Raw genomic sequence first — 8,371 nt, 5'->3', positions numbered from 1 at the left:
AGCCTACAGCACCCAGTATTCTCACGTGGTCTCCCGTCCAAGTACTAACCAGACCCGACCCTGCTTAGCTTCTGAGATCTGACGAGATTGGGTGCATTCAGGGTGGTATGGCCGCAGACTTTTTTTTTTTTGAAACAGAGTTTCTCTTCTTTTGTTGCCCAGGCTGGAATGCAATGGCGTGATCACGGCTCACTGCAACCTCTGCCTGCTGGGTTCAAGTGATTCTCCTGCCTCAGCTTCCCAAGTAGCTGGGATTACAGACACCCACCACCGTACCTGGCTAATTTTTGTATTTCTAGTAGAGACGGGTTTCACTATGTTGGCCAGGTTGGTATGGAACTCCTGACCTCAGGTGATCTACCTGCCTCGGCCTCCCAAAGTTCTGGGATTACAGGCGTGAGCCACCATGCCTGGCCAAATAATCCCATCTTTATCTAGAAACAAAAAAGCAGGGAGGAATGGAATACAATGAATTTCAAACTATTTTTTCATTTTGGTTAGAACTTCCTGCCCACAGAGCATATGAATTCCTCAAATGGTCAGCCAGAGAGTAATGGGACATCTTTCTGGGGGTCCAGAATTATGTCTCAGAGACCACTGAATTGTTGATGTAGTCCTCATCAGAGGATGGAATAAAAGGTCTCAAGTCCTGTATTGCACTTAATTTACTGTCTTGGCTTCCACCTGGTTTCCGTATTTCCACTAGAGGCTCAAAAGTGGAATCCTGCTGATCAGGTGCTTGATGCAGATGCACATTCGAATGATTTATTTTCCTTTTGCTTACCTGGATTTTCTAATTTTTCTACAATTAATGTCAAGATAACTAAAATGTGAATTATGCCTTCATAGGACTCACATTCTAGAGAAGGCAACAGGGGCTAGGCACGGTGGCTTACGCCTGTAAACCCAGTACTTTGGGAGGCCAAGACGGGCAGATCACAAGGTCAGAAGTTTAAGACCAGCCTGAGCAATAAGGTGAAACCCTGTCTCTGCTAAAAATACAAAAATGAGCCAGGTGTGGTTGTTGGTACGTGCCTGTAATCCCAGCCACTTGGGAGGCTGAGGCAGGGGAATCGCTTGAACCTGGGAGGCGAAGGTTGCAGTGAGTTGAGATTGTGCCACTGTACTTTATTAGACAGAAACCAGGAACCAGGAACAGGGAAGGATTTTAAGCAAAAGCATGAAATTCCTGTTTGATTTTTGGCAATCACGGGAAGGAAGTAAGGCTAATATCTTACAGACTATTTAGGAGGCAGATTAATGGCCCCCCAAGGATGTCCACGTCCTAATCCCCAGACCTTTTGAATGTGTTAGGTTACCTGGCAAGAGAGAATTAGGGTTGCATGTGGTTGAAGGGTGATAAAGAGCTGACCTTGAGATGGGATTATCTCAATTGTTTTGGATTATCTGATGGGCCCAATGTAAACACAAAGATCCTCATGAATAGAAGAGGGAGGCAGAAGAGGAGATCAGAGTTGGAGAGAGATTTGCAGAGGCTGCCCCACTGACTTTGAAGATGGGGAAGGGGCCATGAGCCAAGGAATGCGGGTGGCCTTTAGAAAACGGAAAAAACAAGGAGACAGATTATCCCCTGGAGACTCCAGAAATAATGCATCTTGCCAACACCTTGGATTTCAGTCCAGTGAGATGCATGTCAGATGTCTGGCCACCAGAACAATAATATAAGACATTTGTGTGTTTTAAAGTTATTAAGTTTATGGTAAGTTGTTAGAGCAGCCATGGAAACTGACATAGAGGCTGTTTGCAATGATCCAGGTCACAGATAGTGAAGGCCTGGAATTGGCAATAGGGTCGAGAGAAGGGGATAAGGGACTATAGGCATGCACCACCATGCCCAGTTAATTTTGTATATTTAGTAGAGATGGGGTTTCACCATGTTGGCCAGGCTGGTCCCAAACTCCTGATCTCAGGTGATCCGCCTGCCTTGGCCTCCCACAATGCTGGAATTATAAGCTTGAGCCACCTCACCGGGCCCTAAGAGGAAATTCTAAAGGAAGCCCTGTAGATATCTGCTTTGTGGTTACACAGGGAGGCTGTGACACTGCCTTCAGACAAATTACAGCTGAGGAAATTATGACAGTGAAAGAGATCAGATCTAATGGACTTGATCTTGCTTCTAACCTTTAAGCTGTCCTTGTTCATTCCTGGGTGTAGGCCTGAACAAACTTTGGGAAGGAATTCCGTTCATGGTTTGACTCTGAAACAACATTGATAATAGCCCTTTCCCAAAAAGACCCCCTTCTTGCTTGTGGACCGGTCTGCCTTTGCAGGACTAACAAATGAGCTAGAAGGTTAGAAATTTGGTTTAGGTGTCATGAAGCCTCTGGCTCCAAGTGTCTGAACTTCTCCAGATTGCTCCTGGGGATAACATCACTATTATAAAACCTAAGATCAGGGCTTGAGATATTTTACAGACCCGGCACTGGACGGATCAGCCGAAACCATCCAGACTGGTAATTTGGCCTAACAATTTCTGCCATCCTACCCAGGAACAGAAGACAGCCAGAAAAACTCAGTTCGACCCGCTGTGATTCCATCTCTAACCTGAGCAATCAGCACTCTCTACTTCCCAAGCCCCTACTCGCCAATTTGTCTTTAAAACTCCTGCCGGGCGCAGTGGCATGTGCCTGTAGTCCCAGCTACTAGGGAGGCTGAGGCTGGAGGATCGCTTGAGCCCAGGAGTTCTGGGCTGTAGTGCGCTATGCCGATTGGGTGTCCTCAGCATCAATATGGTGACCTCCTGGGAGCAGAGGACCACCAGGTTGCCTAAGGAGGGGTGAACCGGCCCAGGTCGGAAACGGAGCAGGTCAAAACTCCTGGGCTGATCAGCAGTGGGATTGCACCTGTGAATAGTCACTGCACTCCAGCCTGGGCAACATAGCAAGACCCCATCTCTAAAAAAAAAAAAAAAAAAAAAAAAAGAAGGAAAAACGCCAGTCTCCGAATGCTCAGGGAGACTGATTTGGGTAATAATAAAACTTCAGTCTCCCACACAGCGGGCTCTGTGTGAATTACTCCTTCTCCATTACAATGCTCCTGTCTTGATAAATTGGCTCTGTCTAGGCGGCGGGCAAGGTGAACCCTCTGGGCAGTTACAGCTATGGGCATATAACTGCAGGTATTTCAGGAGTTAACTAGACTCTTGTGATAAGCTGGGAATCCATTCACTTGATGGGGGAACAAATCTGAGTTCCAAACCCCCAGTTTATCAGTTCCCAAGCAGGCAATCAATTCCCATGCTAGCTTAGCTGAATCTGAATCTATTTTCAGATTTTTTTTTTTTGAGACAGAGTTTCACTCTTGTTGCCCAGGCTGGAGTGCAATGGCGTGATCTCGGCTCACCGCAACGTCCGACTCCTGGATTCAAGCGATTCTCCTGCCTCAGCCTCTGGAGTAGCTGGGATTACAGGCATGTGCCACCACGCCCGGCTAATTTTGTATTTTTAGTAGAGATGGGGTTTCTCCATGTTGGTCAGGCTGGGCTCGAACTCCCGACCTCGGGTAATCTGCCCGCCTCAGCCTCCCAAAGTGCTGGGATCACAGGCATGAGCGACCGCACCCGGCCTATTTTCAGATTTATTTTTGCATGTACTGTAGTTTTATAATTTTAGTTTGCTCATGGAAATACGCTGGGCAGCTAACTACTGATGATTCATCCTCCCATTATCCCCATGTGCCTCTCGGTGTATTCTGAAAGCACTTGGGAGGAACATTCCCTAATTACACGTTTCCAAATGCATTGTTTATGTGGCCCCATCATCATCAATAAAGGTTCTCTTTATCGTCTATCTGAAGCCGTTTGGTGTGGCAGTCTCCCCTATGATGATGACTGCCCACAAATCCCTTGGCATTTGAAAACAGCAGGCCTTGCATCAGCTGCAAACTAGACATAATTTTATCCATATCATCGTGATAAGGCTGATGGAGGCTGCCTTTGCTTCTTCTTCCTGCCTCATGAGTCATTTATAGATATTTCTGTGCGGCTCACCTCGCCTGTCTCACATGTACAGCTGTAGCTTTCCTGCTGATCGATTAGTCCGGGCACATTGACACAGCCCCTGGATTTTGCAACATGGTGGCCGTATTTGCTAATTGCCATTCTGCCTTAGCTTTCCTCCAGCAAAGTTTCCTTTCGTTGCAGGTTTCAGGAGTAATAGATACTTTCAAAAAAGTTTTTCACTCAGATTTAGTTTTCTTGACAATGTGATCAAGAAATGTGGTCTTTTCCTCCCTTGGGATCCTCAAGGGTATGAATGCTAAAACTACTATACATTTGTATTTTTAAATTTTTTTTTCTTTTTTTGGCTTTGATGACTTTTTTTTTTTTTTTTTAGACGTGATATTGCTGTGTCACCCAGGCTGGAGAGCTGTGGTGAGATCTCAGCTCACTGCAACCTCTACCTCCTGGGTTCAAGCGATCCTCCCACCTCAGCCTCCTGAGTAGCTGGGACTACAGGCATGCACCACCCACCCAGCTAATTTTTTGTAGGTTTTTTTTTTTTTTTTTTTTTGTAGAGGCACTATATTGTCCAGACTGGTCTCAAACTCCTGGACTCAGGCCATCTGCCCGCCTTGGACTCCCCAAATGCTGGGATTACAGTCACGAGCCACTGTGCCCAGGCTTGATGAGTTTTCAGTTTTTCTTCACACAGCTTAATGCCTCCCAAAGGCAGGATGCTTACAGCCTTGCATTGGCCTCCTGGGGCTTAGAGCTTAGCATATTCATAGTGAAAATGACTGACTGTATAATTATATATATATTTATATGATACAAAGGGCCATACTTTTTCTTTCTCTTCCTTCTCCTCCTTCAAATGTAAAAACCATTCTTAGCTCGAGGCCCACGCCTGTAATCTCAGCACTTTGGGAGGCCTAGGCGGGTGGATCACCTGAGGTCAGGCGTTCGAGACCAGCCTGACCAACATGGTGAAACCCTCATCTCTACTGAAAATACAAAAAAATTAGCCTGGCATGGTGGCATGTGTCTGAGGTCCCTTGGCACTTGGGATGCTGAGGCAGGAGAATCACTTGAACCTGGGAGGTGAGCTGAAATTACACCACTGCACTTCAGCCTGGGCCACAGAGTGAGATTCCGTCTCAAAAAAAAAAAAGAAAAGGGGGGAAAAAAAATAGGCCACAGCCTGAACTTGGCCCACTGGCCATAGTCTGCAGACCCAATGCTACAATACACGAGTAACTGGTGTGAGCAACTATACACAGACGGAAAAGAACCCGGTGACTGGTGCCTTCATTTCTCAAATTTCCTTCTGCTTTCTGTCAGCGTGCATCACACAGATACGTGCTCTTCCTGTGGCTGCAATCAGTTTATCTTTGCATTCTGCTGTTTGAAAACTTAACACCCATTTCTGTGGGCTGACATTGCTCAAATTCTTGTGAATCACCCACAGCGATTCCTGCAGCGTCATCCCAGCCCCCTACCCCGCTGCTCCCTAATTGTGCTTCCTATTCTCAGACACCTGCCTTGGATTGACTCTGGGTAAATATTTCCTTGGCTGTGAATAGGTAGTTAAGATTCTGAACCTTTTATGGTTCTGGATCCTTATCCCATGGAACAATACTCATCCAGGCAGATAACCCACCGGAGGGAAAGGTATGTGCTTTAGGCTGACCTGGTGAGGGAGAATGTGATTCCTCAGCTGGGAGGGAGTGGGGGAGGAGAGGGAGCCAGGCTGCCCCCTCAAGGAATCTCTTTTGGAGTTGCTTGTCATCATCCCCCACCCCCACAACCTGCTCTGGAATTTTTACAACCAGAGCCCCTCCTTCGTGGCTGACAATGAAGGGCAGGTGGCTTTCCAGTTTTTGTGCGCGCCTGGGGGCAGGTGGACTTTCTCAGCACCATGATTTGGATTTTTGGTTCTGGGGGTTCTGGAATTGGGGATTCCACCACCGCCTGCAAGGCAGGGTTTGGGGCTTGGGCTCTGGAATCCGGGTTGTGTGAGGAGCAGATGAGAGATTGTGAAAGCACTTGCCTGCACCTAAGCGATCAATAAGGGTTATTGGGTTGTGGTTTCTGCCTGGCGACTTTAAAAACAGGGCAGGCAGAGGTCAAAGGCCGCCCTGGTCAGCTCGCTGCCGTCCTCTCCACCTTTGGGGCCATCTCAGATTCTAGATTCTGTGGTCCCGGCCCTTGGAATCATCTGGGGATGGATGATTCCCAAAGAACGGATGCATCACTCCCTAGCAGGGTTCAACCAGGTGGCAGCTTTGTGTGACTGCCCCTGTTTTCCCTCAGAATTAGGATTTTTAAAACCCTCAAAAAATGAGATTTACTTAATTATTTTTGAGAAGGAGTCTTATTCTGTCGCCCAGGCTGGACTGCAGTGGCCCAATCTCAGCTCACTGCAACCTCCGCCTCCCGGGTTCAAGTGACTCTCCTGCCTCAGCCTCCCGAGTAGCTGGGACTAGAGGAGTGTGCCACCATGCCCAGCTAATTTTGTGTTTTTGGTAGAGATGGGGTTTCACCATGTTGACCAGGCTGGTCTAGAACTCCTGACCTCAGGTGATCCACTCGCCTCGGCCTCCCAAAGTGTTGGGATTACAGGCATGAGCCACCGCACCAGGCCAAGATTTTAAAAATTATACAGATGACACGAGATCCCCAGAGCTGGGCCTCTGGGAGCCGCACAGCCCTGACACTGTGTCTGCTCCGGGACCCTGCGGCCAATGCTGTCCCCTAGTGGCCGCGGCGCGCCAGGCCCGCCATACCACGGTGCCCCTTGGAAGAGTCCGGACTGGAGAGCTCTGCCTCTCACCAGCTGCCTCCTTCCGTGCCCTCTGGGCCGACGCTCCTCCTGTTCTTGTGGCTCTCTGCAGTCCTCCACCTTTTTCTTTCCTTTTGAGACAGGGTCTCACTCTTGTCACCCAGGCTGGAGTGCAGTGGCACAATCATAGCCCATTGCAGCCTGGAGCTCCTGGGCTCAAGAGATCCTCCTACCTTAGCCTCCAGAGTAGCCAGGTCTACAGGCATGCTACCAGACTCGGCTGATTCATTTCTATTTTTGTAGAGATGGAGTGTCTCATTATGTTGCCAGGCTGGTCTCGAAATCCTAGGCTCAAGCTATCCTCTCACCTCAGTTTCCCAAAGTGCTGGGATTACAGGTGTGGGTCATCAAGCCCAGCCAATTCTCCTCTTTTCTTTAGGTGCTGTGGATGATGTGGCCCAGCAAGGGGCTGGCTGCCATGAAACAGCGTGGTGGGTGGGGGGTGATTTGGGGATCTTTACATCACATGGATGCATCTTTAGGATTTCTATTCTTTGCACATTTTGGTCTAGAGCAATTTTTAAAACCAATCAGCCACACTTTTTCAGCAGCCAGTGCTGTGTGGCTGGTACGAAGGTCTTTTCTTTTTCAAGGCAGAGTTTTGCTCTTGTTGCCCAGGCTGGAGGGCAATGGCATGATTTCAGCTCACTGCAACCTCCACCTCCTGGGTTCAAGCCATTCTCCTGCCTCAGCCTCCCGAGTAGCTGGGACTACAGGCATGTCCCACCATACCCAGCTAATTTTGTATTTTTAATAGAGACGGGCTTTCTCCATGTTGGTAAAGCTGGTCTCAAACTCCTGGCCTCAGGTGATCCACCTGCCTCTGCCTCCCAAAGTGCTGAGATTACGGGCGTGAGACACTGCTCCCAGCCTGTAAGTTTGGAAGGCGCTGGGCTCTTTTTAAAAACTGAGGGCAGGGAAGGTGGGAGCGTGTGTGGGGACTGAGCAGAATGAGGGAGCCATGGGAAGGAGGGGGGCAGGAAAGACTGGTGAGGGGCCACCGTCGTTGGGATTTAGGATTTTACAATAAGAGCCCTGGAAAGCTTTGAAGGATGGGGTGGAACTTTGCAGTTGATAAGAATTCCTTTGGGTTGCTGGAGAAGGGATTGTGGAGTCTGGCTGGGAGCAGAGGGGAGGCCGGGGGCTGGACAGCCAGGGTTGGGGGTGTTGCCTGTGGACTTGGAGTGATGGATTCCAGACGCTGTAGAGGTAGCCTGGGTTGGCTGGAGAAGGAAGGGTCGGGGATGCTCCTCAGGCTGGTGCAGCCCAGTGGGGAGGAGGGAGCCAGAACTCACTGAGATAGCAACAGACTGGGGCGGGGTCACTGGTTCTGTTTGACAGGTGGAGTCTGTGATGTCGAGCAGATGGTCTGATGTAAGGGGAGCAGTTTGAACTCTGATGGAGGCAGAAACCTAGAGGAAAGGCGCTTTGGAAGAGCACGGAGATTTCTGCTGGGAGCCGAGGACAGAGATCTGCTGCTTTCCTTTCGTCCTGGCTCACCTTACCCAGACAGGGCAGACCCCCCCCGCCCATAACAGGGAGACAAAAAAAACACAGGGGGCACAAAC

The 8,371-nt window shown here is 49.0% G+C and overlaps 1 pseudogene; it reads right to left on the bottom strand.

Moving 5' to 3' along the window:
- Positions 1-119, bottom strand: LOC118145838 (5S ribosomal RNA; annotated as a pseudogene).
- Positions 120-8,371: the final 8,252 nt, after the last annotated feature.

The sequence above is a fragment of the Callithrix jacchus genome, chromosome 10 (assembly GCF_049354715.1).
Source record: "Callithrix jacchus isolate 240 chromosome 10, calJac240_pri, whole genome shotgun sequence".
Lineage (NCBI taxonomy): Eukaryota > Metazoa > Chordata > Mammalia > Primates > Cebidae > Callithrix > Callithrix jacchus.
The sequence above is the reverse complement of the archived record's forward strand: the minus strand, read 5'-3'. Positions and strand labels throughout refer to the sequence as shown.